General features: G+C 39.5%; 1 protein-coding gene across 13 annotated transcripts in view; it reads right to left on the reverse strand.

Annotated features, from left to right (window-relative positions):
- The window catches only part of BAZ2B (bromodomain adjacent to zinc finger domain 2B), a 112,021-nt gene extending 98,082 nt beyond the window's left edge, over positions 1-13,939 (reverse strand). For 7 of the 13 annotated variants that reach the window (XM_071435565.1, XM_071435571.1, XM_071435564.1 and 4 more), the window contains exon 1: positions 13,784-13,939. The gene's annotated coding sequence lies outside the window, so the exon portion shown is untranslated. Of the gene's footprint in view, positions 1-13,185; positions 13,205-13,598; positions 13,616-13,783 lie in introns of those variants that run through there. The other 6 variants (XM_071435572.1, XM_071435568.1, XM_071435566.1 and 3 more) reach the window with 3 other exon arrangements.
- Positions 13,940-15,634: the final 1,695 nt, after the last annotated feature.

Here is a 15,634-nt window from a genome sequence, read left to right on the forward strand (position 1 = left end):
AGTCCAACCTTTTATATTCTTTATCTTACATGCAATTCCACCTGTGTGTCCCCTGTACCCTTTTGTCATTGGTCAGTACACCTCGGCACTCCATGTCTCACTGCCTTCAACACCGGTCACTGTCCAGCACAACTATAGCCCATCAGGGATGAGGCTCAGCCACAACTCCACTCCCAATTACCACAAACTGTATGCTTGCAACAGTAATTCTTCTGGCAAAAAGATTTATGGTAACAACTAGTTCAAAGAAACAAAAATTGCATACCAGTTCCACTGTATTAATGAACAAAAAATACTGAGATAGTGTTGTGCCAGCAAAACAATGGACTACAAGATACCACCGGAAGTTGAAAGTGTAATGCAAGGTAGCAATCTTACCTAGTTTAAAATAAAATTGATAATTAGGTGTGAGCGATGGGCTCTGCTGTCAGGATTCTCCACTGCCCCTATTCCTTCAGTCTTGGTGAAGCAATTGTATGAATCTTGGCCACATAGACAAGGGAGAAAGTAAACCCAAATAACCCTGTGAATTGTACTCAGAAAATACAGTGTAAAAATAAGGAACTACTGGTAGTCATAATTTTTTACTTCAAACCATTCACATGTATTACATTCATTATATTAGCATCATTCCAGAACAAATGCAATGTACCAGACATTCTACTAGGTTTCTGCAAGTTGGAAAGCTAACAGCAGCCTGAAGATACTATAATGGGTACCTATTTGAAAATCTAGAACTTGTGTTTCAAACTATTTTTCTTCTGCTTCCCTACTCTTTCTGGGCAAAAATAAGCTTGCAAGTATTTTCTTCTGCTCTGTGAGCTTTCAAGTTCAGGATAAGACCACAATTTTGACAAGATAACTTAGGAATCTGTAGAAGGAAGTTGATTGTCTACTGATTAAAAGACAAAATACTGTAAAAAAAAGGCCTTAAAACTGTGTGGAAAGGACCACTACAGGTTATGACATGATAAGAAGCCACAAGCTAGCAAGTCTGAATTAATTGTTTCTTAGAAGAATACCCCTGATTTTTCATCTCCTAAAGGCTGGAGCTTGAGGTCAAAACTGAAACTTCACCCCTGCTTAGCACTAATTTAACTCTGCTACTAATGGAATTCAAAGTACATCTAAGAAGAACATAAAGAGAAATGCTACATATTTTTAAAATATTGCCCTAAGTATCAACCAGTATCTGAGTATCTCAGACAAGAAACATTGAATCAGATTAGTAAGAATCCATCATGGAATAGTTTTTTGTTTTTAACAAACTACATTTATTTAGAAGGAAAGATAGTCAAGATATAAGTTTGTTCTAAAACTCACTTTTGGTTTGATATCTACAGATCGCTGATCATTTGACCTCTGCCTTTTTCTTTATGGCTCATAAAAAAAAAAAAAAAAAACCAGAACAGAAAAGACGCAACAGGCAAGTTGAAAATTAATCATCCTGAGGCCATATGCTTTTAAAAATGCAACTTCTGATTATTTCATTGATTTTTATATATAAAATAATCTATTTACAAGAAAAAAACATTAAAAAAGGAACTTAAATGTCTTGTTTAAGAAACTAAGCTTCTCTTCAAGTCCCTTAGAAATTGTAGTCTTACACTTCTGTTCAAAATTAAATTTATACTGATCTAACAGCAGCTGACTTCTGTTCAACAAGTGAAAACATACTGAAACCTGTTTTTCAGCAATTCTATAACTTATTTTCTAGCATCCACAGAAGTTAATTACTGCCACATGCATGAACCAGTATGATTTATACTACAACAAGAGTAGCTATCTATGCAGGCTTTTTAATATCTGATAAACAAGTCTGACTCCTGTTAGTCAAGTTTACAATTTATAGGATGACAGTGAATCTTCTTCATCACTGAAATCCAGTCCACAATATGTGGCGGGGTGGGGGGCGGGCAGGTGGTGGAGGAGGGCAGACACCTCACCTGCCTTAAAAAATAACTATGACTATATATTTTAAAGCTTTGTATTTTTCACTTGCATGTGACTACATAAGTAGTAGTCATTAAAAAAGGAAGCAATAAAAGCAGGTCCTGCTTTTATTAATGAAACAGCAATCAGCTGTCTGTAAGCCATCCACGGGACACATGCACATAATCCATTTCACAGGGCACTGGTACATTCACAGACTTCAGTTCTGAAAAATCCTCAACTACAATGAAAGCTAATGCAAATGCTTGTTCTCTCATGTAATACTGCACTGGAAAGATAACAAGTCAGTACAACTTGTGCTAGACTATCTGTGCACCCTCAGTAAGAAATAATGCACACATGGGAATGATTCTAAGGTACTTTCACCAACAGAAATTACTGGAGTACTTATTGCTCATAGTTACAGATGTCAACATAATTCTAGTCATGCTACTTAAAAGTGACCAACATTTTCTAACTGAAAATATTGAATTTATCCTGAGAACAAAATTTTGATCCAAAGAAAGTAAAATTTAGTATCCACTATCTGCATTCTACTGTGCACAAAACCCATGTACAAGGTATCATGCAAAAGCTTTTTACTACAGGTCTCCTCATGTGCTTTTGAGGTGGCTGAAAAAATTCTCCTGTGAGCAGTGTGTTCCTATGATGATCCTCTGCACTTCCCTACTGCCATAAACCAGACCGCATGAGGAAATGCAAGTCCAGTTCAACAACCCACTTGGCAAGGACAGTGCTGACAGCACATATACTTGTTGGACAGTGGGCACACACTGAGGAATCAGAGAACTGCTTGGGGCATCGGTGAAGGAACATTAATATTGGCCCTACCACTTCCTCAGCTGGCAGGTCTAATCTGTCCATCTTCTTCAAGACAGTGATTGATTTTCAAAAAACTGTAGAACTTTACTGTTAATTATCTAGCCTACTTTCAATTATGTCTGAAAAGAAATGACGAACAGAAGTTATAGCATGGAATGGACAGGCACATGGACAAACAGGTAAGCCCAGTCATAAAACTTTACATGTTGACAACAGGTACTTGAAGGGAAAGACACATGGAGCAAAAAAAGTAACTCAGCTTTACAAAAAGATCCCATTTACATGCATTTCAAATGTCTCCCAGAACATGTAACACAGATCATTCCTTAAGACAATTGCTTATGTATTTATTTTAAACACACTGCAAGGTATAAAAAATACCACAATTATAAAAATTAAGCATTTAGAGGCCAAGAAATCCTTTTAAAGTGATTCCCCATGCTTGTTTTAACATAAAGTCCTTACACTATTCACGGATCTCTCAGAACACATAATTCATTTCCATTACCGCTAAAAGACTGCAGGCTACATTTGAACACTGCTCTGTATAAACTACTTACATCAACACAATAAACTTTCCAATATGCTGTATATCTATAACATCTTAACTACTAACACTGAAAATTTACTGGCATCTGCAAGTCAAAAGATTTACCTCAATCATAACCAGAAACAGGTTGACATAGAAAAGCATCTCCCAAAAAACAGGCAAGTATTCAAGCTGCTCTGTATCCTTCTCACATATAAATAAAAGGAAAATGACATAGCATAATCTGTTCCTTTCAGTTCCTAATACCAGACAAAAAAGAGCATTTTATAACTGACTGCACTTAACATTAGTTTTAAGCTAAAGTGAGAGCGAGCTCCTTCCTTCCCCACATGCCCTTTGACTGTTTCTTTGTATAATGAACACACTACATTTTGCAAATCATAAAAAAATAGTTCAAAACTAGCCCTCTGTATAAGGCTCTACCATGGAACCAGTACTTCCCATTCTTGCTCAAAAATATATTTGGTTCCATTAAGACAACTTGCTATATACCCTCTAAGCCTTAAAGGGGGAAAATCAGGCCTGAAAAGCACTTCTAGAAAAGAAGAAAAGAGAACTGCAGAAAAATATAGTGTTAATACCACAGTTAAAGGCTGAACAATAAAGGACCCTTACTAAGTCTGTTGTCATTTTAGTAATAGATTCTTTCCATATGCATTTTTTCTCTTTTCTACTCCAAAATTTACTGCTCCAAACACTCTTACATGCATTAAGTGGCAAGCATGTAACTCTAAAAACCCTTCAGATATTTTTTATTTGGCAAATTGTTGGCAAGTTAAAACAAACAAAAAAAGACATGAAAAACATCAAACAGAAGCACTTCAGTATGTCATTAAAATGGGGCATACCCATTTTTTGTTCAAATATACACCTATTCTAAACCCCTATCCTCTAAATCCTCCGTTACATTTAAGGTATGACTAAATCCAAGTGCACTCTCAACTAAGCTGCCAGAAAGATAATAACTGTTGGAATATATTTCTGTGATTTTTTTCAATAATCCACAGTATTTCACTCCCTTTAGTCAAGACTGGGGATCTCAACTTTCTTCCCATTTCTCACACTTTCTTTGGGACAGTAGCTTTTTAACATGGTCTCTGTTGACAACGCAGTGAAAAAATCTCAATTGGTTAAGTGTCAGCGATTACTAAGAGGAGGGTAGGTGTGTAATCACCTAATATCAGAATATCCTGCATTGGACATCCACAAAGATCACTGAATTCAACCCCGACCCTGCCCTGGATACCCCAACAATCCCACCCTGTCCGAACTCTCCTGGAGCTCTGGAAGCCTTGGGGCTGTGACCATTCCCTGGGGAGCCTATCCAGTGCCCAACAACCCTCTGAGGGCAGAACCTTTTCCTGATACCCAACCTAAACCCACCTCTGACACAGCTACAGCTGTTCCTTCAGGTCCTGTCCCTGACCATAGAGAGCAGAAATCAGAGCTGCCCCTTCACTTCCCCTCATGAGGAAGCTGTAGACCCCAATGAGGTCTGACCTCAGTCTCCTTTTCTCCAGACAGAACAAACCAAGAGACCTCAGCCATTCTTCACATGGCTTTCCCTCCAAACCCTTAACAAATTACTTCTTTAGACTCCTGTGTAAGGTAATTAATTTCACTGAAAGAGCCAAAATGGAAGCGCCTACTGTTTCTAATATTAGACTCAGTAACTAAAACCACTCAAAAACCCAAACAGTAATTCTCCTTGCTGCTTTGAAAGCTCCTACAATCGTGCTATGAAGAAACTGCTTCTGGCATTACAACTGTTGTAGAGGTTGGGTACCCCCAGGGACCTATTGAGCACCCTTCCACCCCACTTCTCTCCTAAACCACACAGTTGTAGTCTCAGTTACCTCTGATCTAGCTCTTTCTTCAACATTGAAAAGAAGCAGTGAGGTGCTACGGGTAACTCCAAGAAAGAAAAATGATCAGAGATGCAAAGGAAAAATGCTGGTTTGCATTTCTCACAGTTTATCCTTTTTTCAATTGCTGTAACTACTCAGACAAGACCAGAGCTGTAAGGAATGATAACATCTTTTAGTAAATCAACTGATACAGCTTGAAAAACTAGACGCTTTCAGGCACGTATGTTTGATATTTTTGTCTTGCTGACTAACACAGTAAGAAACCTCCCTTAATGACTTCCCATTTTCCTGGATCCATACATATGAAACAAGAATTTATTTACAACTTTCCTCAGCAATACTTTCTTTACATGCCAGCTTATAAATTAGTAACAAATTAACAACTTACAATGTACTGGATCAAAAGATGTATGGAGAGCAGGAATTCTGGGCTCCCTTTTATTCCCAGAAGAACTAAGGATGTTAAGAAAACTGACTTTTATTGTCAAAATTATTTTACTCCTTATAAAAGTTCCAGTCACTAGGCCAAACAAAAATACAGAAAAGTTATCAAACTATTCTGCATAAGCTTGATTTCTCACTGAAAAGCAAAACTGAATGTGGGGAGATCAACTTTACATCACGGCTTATATATATTAGTAACTAATATTTCTAAGTATGTACTTTTCACATCGTAATAATAGATAAACATACCTTTATAGGAGTACAGTCATTCCTAATACATCCATTATTTTCTCCATGGGATACTCAAAAGGACTGCTTACTTCTATTTTACTATACCTTAATTTTGTGTAATACAATCACATGTTATACTTCTTGGTTTTCCCCCAAAACCATTGGGTATACAATGCATGAAAAAAAAATATATCAGCAACTACAGTGTTAGCAAGGTAACACTGGGTAAATCTAACAAGGATTTCTTATTCAGAACAACACACGTTACAAAACGACTACAAAGCTTGGCTGATGTCACATTTTTAGTCTTTACATAACAAGATTTCATGTTTAAGATGTATGTCACTGCTCACCCTTACACCTTGTTTCTTCAAAGCACAGAGTTTAACATTTTATTCAGCATTTAGTTAAAAATAAATATTTAATACAGAGGTTGTTCTACGATGCAAGCACAGCTAAAATGAAGGGCCTCTGTGGCTTCAGCGACCAGATTTCAAATGCAGGTAAATCAATAAAATAGAAAGCTCAAGCACAGTCGCCATGTGTGAGTAGAATGGTTTATAATAGCTTGCAAATGACTATGCACTTGCTGTAACCAGCTGTTCTTAAATTATGAATATGCAACCAATTCATGTTAAAGCCAAATCCCAGCACCATTTTTACAGGGAAATCCTAGTAGTTTTTTGCTTGTTCCACATGTTAGTTCTGTTAAGGCTAAATACAAACAGCAGTAACTTTGGAACAAATAGGACCAAACTACTTGCATTTCATTACTAAGTCCATTAGCACAGCAAGGGTTGTCAATCTTTAGAACTCCCCTAAAACAGCACAGGCAGTACAACAATGATCTCCAAGCCAAAAAAAAACCTCCACAGCAGACACATGAGCCCCTTTGCCAAGTTTTTGCTTCAGCCCATCAGCCTGTCTACCCTGACCTGTTTGAAGGCTTGCATCAAGCTTCAAACACTTAAAAACATCCATCATAAAAACAAAGACAGGACACTGAATTATACAGTATTAACCTCCAGGCTTTGCATACAAAGATGTAAGATTTATTTATGTCGTAGCACGTTAAGAGCTTCAGCACACTGTTCTTTACACCAAACCAGCTGCCAATTTGATGAACCTCTCTGCCCTCAACAGTACAGTGTCTTTGATTAATGAGTGCATGCTTGTGGAAAAGTGCGAGAACAAAAAATGGGGCAAAATCCACACAATTATGTCCCTGTGCACCAGTGGACCACTGAAATCATTTTTGTCCAACTGGCTTCCTGTTGTAGAAAGACTGAGGGCTGAGGAGGTGGTTGTGGAATTATTTTGCTGATTATACTTGGATACTACATACCACTCTTCTAAAATAGATAACTGGTAAAATGGACTGCTTTGTTTATGAAAGAAACTTTCAGCATTAGAAAAACACTAACTCATTAACACAAGTCGATTTATAAACAGGGTCACAATCCAAAAACATCATCTATGTGCTCAGTGAAGAAAAAAATACTCTCAGGAAGATCTCAAGGTTTTATCTTCTAATCCAAAAGACTCAGGACTGAGGTTCAAGTTCAAGAATAGCTAGGCAGATTACTTTGTGCCTTTAAATTACTGTATTAAGTATTCTAAAGAAAATCTACCTTATACTTCCTGTAATTTACAGGAATAAAATATACTGGTAGGGTTAATCATTACTCAAAAAATGAAAATTTTTCATCATCCTTTCCAACAATTCCAGAGCAGAACTAAGTTCTGTGTGAGGCTCCAAAAAGACAACAGCATTATCAGAACAGTCACTGTATTATTTTTAAGCCTACCGTCTTTCCCAAGGTTTTACACTGTAAACATTACCAGTGACAAATACTTAAATTTAGCAGCCCCACTAATTGCTAATGTAAAGAGTCCATCAGGTAGAACAATTTTTCAGGTAGTTTTTTCTTTACATTTTTAGTAGTTTGAATTTTAAGGTTTTGGGTGATTCCTCCCTCAGCAGCTAGAAAAATCTCTGCAATCTCTTTTTGCAAACTACCAAGGCTTAACCCATTCAGCTCTTTACAATGCCTGACCTACATCAAGTGAAAGGAGTCTTATTTCCTTTACACACAGAAAACAAGACATTCAGGAGGCCCTGAAGGGCTTGGGTAGCAAGGTAAAAGGAGAGAATTCACATTAAAGGCAACAGGCATCATACAGACACAGACAAGACCAGCACATTTTTTCCTAAGTTTCAGAGACGATGTTTGAAAGATCATCTGTCACTAAGCAAAGTTTTAAAATGTATACTTGTTTTGATATCAGGTTTTTTTCCAATGATCTGAAAGATATTCTAAAAAAAGAGAAGGAACTGGTATTAGGAATTGTGTCAAATACATAAATTAATTCTGTTAAACTAAACTGGGAAAACCCTTGTATCCTTTCTTCCTTATTGCTACATTAAAAAAAGTGAAACAACCATTACAACCTCCTCACACTCCAAGAGTTTCTTTCTGATGTCTCAAGAGCTGGTCTCATGAAATGCTAACACCACAAAATAAACCACAATTTCTCCTTCCCAAAAAGAAACAAAAATATATTTTATACCATTAAATTATTACTTTTATTATTTATTTCCATTTAAATCTGAGCAGAACTTTTATATTGGACTTTAACAAAGTATACTTGTTGGTTTTTTTTTTTTTTTTAAGGAATGGCTGGAGTTCTGGCCACTATATAACAGCAAATTTAGGACAGTAAATAGCTTAAACACTAAAGAACTTGGATAAGAACACAGTGAATAGGTGAAACTCTGTGCTAACTGGACTATATGTTCTACATACCTCTTTACCACTTAAAATTGTATGATTAAGAAACAAAATAATGGCAAAATACTGCATCTTGCCTGGCCCTTCTGCAGAGGTTGAATGAATACATGGTCCCAGTTTTGTTTAATGACTACGCGCTGCATTCTGCTCACCTACCCATAGCAATTACTCTGTGGGCTAACAAACCACACATTTCCGTTTTCAAGGAAACAACTACCCAGCACACTACAGATTAAAGTCAGTGAAGGCAGTTCTTTCTTCATCCTCTACCACCAACTACTTGTGATGTTGGTAAAAGACTAAACCCTTCAAGAGTCCTTATCTCTGTAACAGTGAAACTAATACTGTCTTGCTTTCATAAAGCCCTAAGAAAGACAAACTAAAAACTAATGAGAACGTACTGTTTTCCTCACACGAATCTTCTGGTGATTTCTTTCTGGTTTGTTTGTTGCTATTTACAATAAAAATGGTTTTAAAGTAAAAATGTAGTAGCATAACAAAAAAAAAAAAATCTTTAAAAGCATAGATGTCCATTTAAAAAAAGGATATTTCATTTCTTTCTTTGATGCAGCAGGGAAGATCATATGTACCTAGATTCCGAATAGTGCATAATGTTCTTCAATACAAACTTCCTATTTCTATAAAATATGTTGACCAACATATACTTGCTTGCTACATTTTGTCTACATTCAGAATGTTGTAAACTACTAAACTATCATAAAAATCACTGCTAACCTTGACAACTGCTTCAGTGTTCCTTGTGGTGACAATTAACAATCACAAACTAGTTTATAATGTAGTATGACATAATTCACTGAATGTACTGTAGTAAAACTACAGTATTAACTCAGAAGTTGATCCATATTTGGGAGAAAACTGGTAGACTATAGGAATCTTCTTGGGGCCAAATTATCTACGTGATGAAAACAATAAGCATCACTCTTAGTACTCTAATGGAATAGTCTGTTTATTAAATTTAAAAAAAAATCAAACAAAAAAACCGCATTCCACCATTATTTACACTTTTAAGTTTCATTTAAAGATAACTATACATTAGCATCTCGGAGACGATCACAGTAAAGGGATTTGAACACAGAATGTTCACACAGTGAAACCCTCCATGTGCCAGAGGGAGGAGGGAGGAAGGGTGTAAGAAACTGCATTGCTGGTTATACCTCCCAACAGTCAAGATCTCCTATTCCCAAATATACCATTATAAGAAAATTATAGAACTAACAACAGTGAGGTATTCCTTCCCCTCATTCTGGGATATGAGAACGGGTGCACAAGCTTCATTTTCTTTGCAACTCTGATATTCTACGTCTTGCATAGGAACAAAAAGTAGCAACAAAGACCTTAACAATTGCAGTTCAAGCTGGGAGGGACTGTTCTACTTGAATTCAATGACACCACTAATGGCTTCTTAGCAGTTTCACGAAATCAACCAGCTGTCAAATCGATGCATCAGAAGGAACAGTTATGCACTCCCAGAAGAAAAAAGCAACACATCAGGATGTTTTGCAAAACATCTGCTCCCTTATAATGCAGTTCTACAATAAACGTGCAAACAAAGAAAACATGAAAAAGGGCAACAGGACCTATAGGAAAGGCTTCTATTACCTTCTTATTTGCATTTTAAGTGTCTCCCAAAAAAGACCAAAAAAGTCTAGTAGATCTTTCTTCTTAACATAAGGTCAACATAAAGATTAAACAAATATACTACAGTGGTCAAACCAATGCTCTTTCCCTCCATGTTATAAAGATATTGTTAGTTTACCTTTTGAAAATGCAGAACATTATATTACATGTTCAAGAAAATCAAGAATTTTTCACCAAAAGGTATGAAGTATGCATTTAGTTTTTTTCCCTCTCACATTACTCAAAAAATTTTACAATGGCATTGACAATCTACAAGAATCTTAAAAACAATTACCTTTTTGTGGGAACACAGACCTGTAAGGAACCCAGCACAGTGGAATTTAGTTTGAGAAAATAATTTGGATGAGAAATACCAGTATGCCACGGTTTAGGACTGGTAATCTCCAATTCGCTGCTCCCACTGAAACCATGTGCTGCTCATTCACTCCCTCCCCTTCTTCAGTATGGAGAGGAGAATTGGAGGCACAAAAGGTAAAGGTCTCGGATTGAGATAAGAATAATTTACCGGAAACAGCAATGGGACAAGAAAACAAAGAGTAATAGCAACTATACCAATGACAGAGACTACAAAAAAGCGTCCAAAGATTCACACGGAAACAACAATACCCTAGTTTCACTTGGAAGAAAGCCCTTCTCTCCCCAAGAGGAATAGAGTGCCTTGCCTGTCCTTCCCACCCCCAACGAACAGAGGTAAGGTGGTCAGAACCACTGGGTGCTGGCCATGCCCCTCCTGGCTGCTGCAAAAATGAACCCTGTCCTGGCTGGAACTAGAACACGGTATCACAATTCCAATTTATTTTCAATACAGAATAGTCACAAAACCTTATACTGTGCCATTCAGAACAGACTTTGGATCAGGAATGAAAAGGAAACAATACCTGATCCTCTAAAGAATTTTTTTTACTTTCCAGAGAGTTCTGTTTATGAACAACTTCATCACAACCTGATATGGATACTCCTCTCGCTTGCAGGAATTGGTAGACCCAATGATTAAGCCAGCATCACCTGCCTGAAGTGAACATAGTATTTCTTGAATACTGAAGATTCCTTAACGATTCCTATATTCCCTTCTCTACATATACTTCACAAAAATTACCTTGGCTACCATTTTCTTAACATTATGTAGTTTACTTTGCAGCATTTTGCAGCATTTTGACAAAAATTGTATGTGGTTTATTATGAGATGTCAAAGCTATACTGCCATTTTCAGAAACTACTTATCCTCTGTTGTTCATCATTTATAACCAATCCAATCTTCTAGACCTTCACTGCACTTATAATTTAGAATCACCTGCTGCACATGCTTTCCACTGTTTAAACATTTTCATTTACTCAGCATTCACACATACAGGAAACAGCAAATCCAACCACACTTTCTGATGCATTTAGGAAAGAAAAATAAAGTAAGCATCTGACGCTTGTTCTAACATAACCTTAAAGCTACTTTAAGTACAGCATTTAATACTGACTTGGATAGAAAGTCTTGATGTACAAACAACTACTCCTATTACTTTGTATGTTAACTGTTGTCAATATTTTCCCCAATCCTGAAGACTAAGAAAATGTGAATTAAATACAAGTAGTTTCATGTTCTCCATAGTGTGACTTTAAATATGGAGCTAGTCAAACAAGCATAGAAAAAAGGATGGAAAAACAAAAATTTATCTACAACAATTACTCCTTACCAATTACATGTTTCACCAAGTCATGTGACCAGAAAAACTTTCATAAGATCAAAAAAGGGCAATTGAGAACCAAATTAACACGTTGAACAATACCTTTTATTGTTCTCCCTTTCACAACAGTTGATGCAAAACTGTAGTCAGAGGAAAAGAGATTTGTTGTTGGGTTTTGGGTAAGGAGTTGTTGTAGGGTTGGTTCTTTCAATGAGTTGAGTATAGTTACTAGGTTTAGCCACACACATTATACAGCACCTGGAACATAACCCAAACTACATGTAATATTTATAGGTACATTCCAGATGGAACCTTTTAATAATATACCTTAATAAGTTCGTTGCTTCCAAACATACCTCCAAGTCTGTAATTTAAAAATGGAGGTCTGTTTAGCCAAGTTCCTCATGCCAAGAAGACTCTGTTTATTTCTCAGGGAAGATTCTGTACCAAGTGTTTCATGTAAACTTCACATCAGATTCATACTTTCCATAAACAAAACCAATGCAGATCTCCAGATAATTTGTTATTTAACATAGTAACTTCAGAACGTTTTTTTAAATAACCCAACAGTTAAGCATTGCACATTAAATGCTAAGGCCAGGGCAGAAAAAAAATAAAGGGGGGGGGGGGGGGGGGGCGGCACGATTCTTTTCCCGATATGAAACTAGGCACCAGATAAAAAAGCATATTCTCAGTGTCCCCTGTACGTGCGCTCACGACTAGGAACCTTTCTCTTTAAAGAAGTGCGGTTTACAACACGTTAGATCAGGGATTCCAGGGGAAAGCACAGAGTCTTGGACAAAAATCCCCTTAAACTTTACATGACGTCACTATCTGTCCTTGTAACATTCCCTAAACTTTAATGTTTATCCAGAAGTGCTTTCAGGTTTTCTACGCATTCCCTCCTAAAAGAGACGGTCAGAGTTTGAAATAAAAATTTGCCCAAGATGGCGAAAGGCTTGTTGTTTAGAGGGCAGAAAAATGGAGGATATTGTAATATACACAAAGGGATAAATTTCAACAACTCGGCCCAGCGCTGCAGCTGCTTGTTTCTCTTCACAGGGACGGGACACGCACAAAGCCGCGGACAGAGGGGCCCGCAGCGAGCCGGCTGTGCGGAGCGGCGCCCGCTCCCGGCCCGCGCCGCGCCCCGCGGAAGGGAGGGAGGGAGGGAGGGAGCGGCTACTCACCGCGCGCGGGAGCGGGAGCTGCGCGGGGCCGAGGGTCGCCCGCGGAGGGGCATCGCCCGCTCCGGCCGCTGCCCCGCGGCCGCCCCGCGCGGCCCCGCCTCGCGCCCGCCCTGACAGCCCCGACCGAGGGGAGCGAGGCAGCGCCCGCCGCCAAGAAGGGAACGGGGCGGGAGGGCCGCCGGGAGCGCCGCCGGGAGCGGAGCGTACCACACAGCGCCACACAAAAGAGCCGCCCGGTGGCCGCTAGAAGCCGCCGCGCCGCCCCGGAGGCTGCGGGCGTCCGTCGGCAGAGACGTGACCGGCACCGCCCGGCCAAGGAAAGGGCGTGCGGCCATGAGCAAAGTTTAAAATTGCTCGGAACACGGCCGTCCCGTCTGCAGACACCCCGGCCCCGGCCCTTCCCCGGGACTCACCTCCACGCAGCCACTCCGCCTCCCGCCCGCAGCCCTGCCCGGGCAGGGCCCCGCAGCGGGACTCGCGCTCGGCCCACACAACAAAGGGGCGATACGCACCGGCAGGGACGCGGCCGGCGAGGCGGGCGCTACTCGGGTTGGGGAGCCCTGGCGCGGTAGAACACCATCCTACTGCAGCCGCTCACCTGGGAGAAGCTCCGCCGCTCGGTGCGCGGGGCGCGCGGCTCTCACTCTCCCGCTCTCTCCCCTGCGCTGTGCGGGCGGCGCGCGCCGGGCCGGCCCTTCCCGGCGCTCCCCGGAGCCGGGCGGGGGCGCGCGCGGGCGGCGGCGCGCACAGCGCCCGCCCCCAGCCGGCGGGACCCTGGAGGGGGTCGCGGACCCCGCGCCCCCGGTGACGTCACCGCCGGCGCTCCCCGCAGGGCTGGCGGCATGGCCGGGCCGGGAGCGAGCGGGTGGCGGGATCGCGGATCTCGCTGCGGGACCTGCGCCCGCCCCCGGGCTGGGAAAAGTTCTGAGCCACGTTCTTCACACAGCGACCGAAAGTTCCAGTCCACCTTGGGTCATTTTTTAATGATGACTTTATCGGTCGGGGGAGAAACCAAGTTGCCCACCTTAAGAACCTACAGATTAAGTTCAGGTTAAAAAAAATAATAAATCAACAATAGAATCTGTGGTGTAAACGACTGACGTCTACGAAACAAAAAAATAAAGTGATCCACTTCTAAAAGGAGACATTTTAAAGAAGCAACGTTCCAACTTTTGAGTTCTTGAAGTACTCGATAGAAAAAGAAAGCAACAAGGGTGGCAGAATGAAATTAAAATCAAGGGGAAGTATTAACACTCACCAGCTATTGACACAAGAATTAAAATTAAAAATACATCTTTTAAATATAAATCATCTCGCCTTGCCTGAAACAATCCATAGAGGTTGTTTGTAGGAAATTAAAAGCTGTGCTTCCCTACACCAACCCTTCACACTACACACATGGTATCCTCCTTTTTTTCTTTTTTTTTTTTTTTCTTTCTTTCTTCCTTCTTTGGCATAGTCTCAAACTCAAGCAGGGTTAAAGTACACTGCTAGAGCCCAAGGACTGCTCCCTACAAACCATAACTATAACATCATCAAGTTAAACCACAGTGCAATGAAGAAAATCTAACTGTTTTCAGTATGAGTTGGTAACAACATACTTGCAGAATTCAAGAATATGTACAGCTTGTTAACCTTATTAAATACTACATATATCCATTTTAAAAATCAACAATATTTCTAAATAAAGTCGATCTATGCATAAAGAAATATGCACATGTAGAAAGATGCCATTGTCTTCTGTTTTCTCTTCAGCCACTGGCTGCGATTTTAATTGTGCTGGAGGATCTTCATTAGTATTAACACATGGGGAGATTTCACAAAGCTCCTTCATTAGGGGGAAAAAAAAAGCCTGGCAGACTAGCTCTTTTTGCATGCAACGAGAATGTCAGCCTTACCTCGGTCATTTGTAACATAATAAGTGCAAGCACAATGATTGCAGTGCAGGAGCACTGGGGGAAGGGCAAAAACACTGCCGAACACGGATATGAGGAAAAAAAAGCTTCTCATTACAGAGTAAAATTTGTGCTAAAAATTAGTGAAGATGATGTCTTGTGAGACTCATGCTAAATACATTAATGTGCTGATATGTTTTTAATTATTATTTTTGTACCAGGCTATTTCATTCCAAGGATTCACATCCAGCAGCAAAGGTTTCCTAGCATTTATTGATTTTTTTTTTTCTTTTTTTTTTTTTGTCTACCACATTCCCGGAATACAGATTTTAATCATTTCACTACACCGCACTTAGTAATTTCATTAAAAAATGGAAGCTTCCATCCCCAGAAAGGCATTTAATTTCAATGACACACAATTTCTTTTAGCAGCAAACTGTCTCAACAGTAAAAGCTGGCCTAAGGTTCAAATGCATAATTTAGTCCAAAATTCTCCATGCTCTGCATTCCTTTGAAGCTATAATTTGACTAACTACCTAATAACTGTAATAAGG

Source organism: Agelaius tricolor, unplaced genomic scaffold (genome assembly GCF_023055355.1).
Source record: "Agelaius tricolor isolate 1412-34295 unplaced genomic scaffold, bAgeTri1.0.p SCAF_10, whole genome shotgun sequence".
NCBI classification, from domain to species: domain Eukaryota; kingdom Metazoa; phylum Chordata; class Aves; order Passeriformes; family Icteridae; genus Agelaius; species Agelaius tricolor.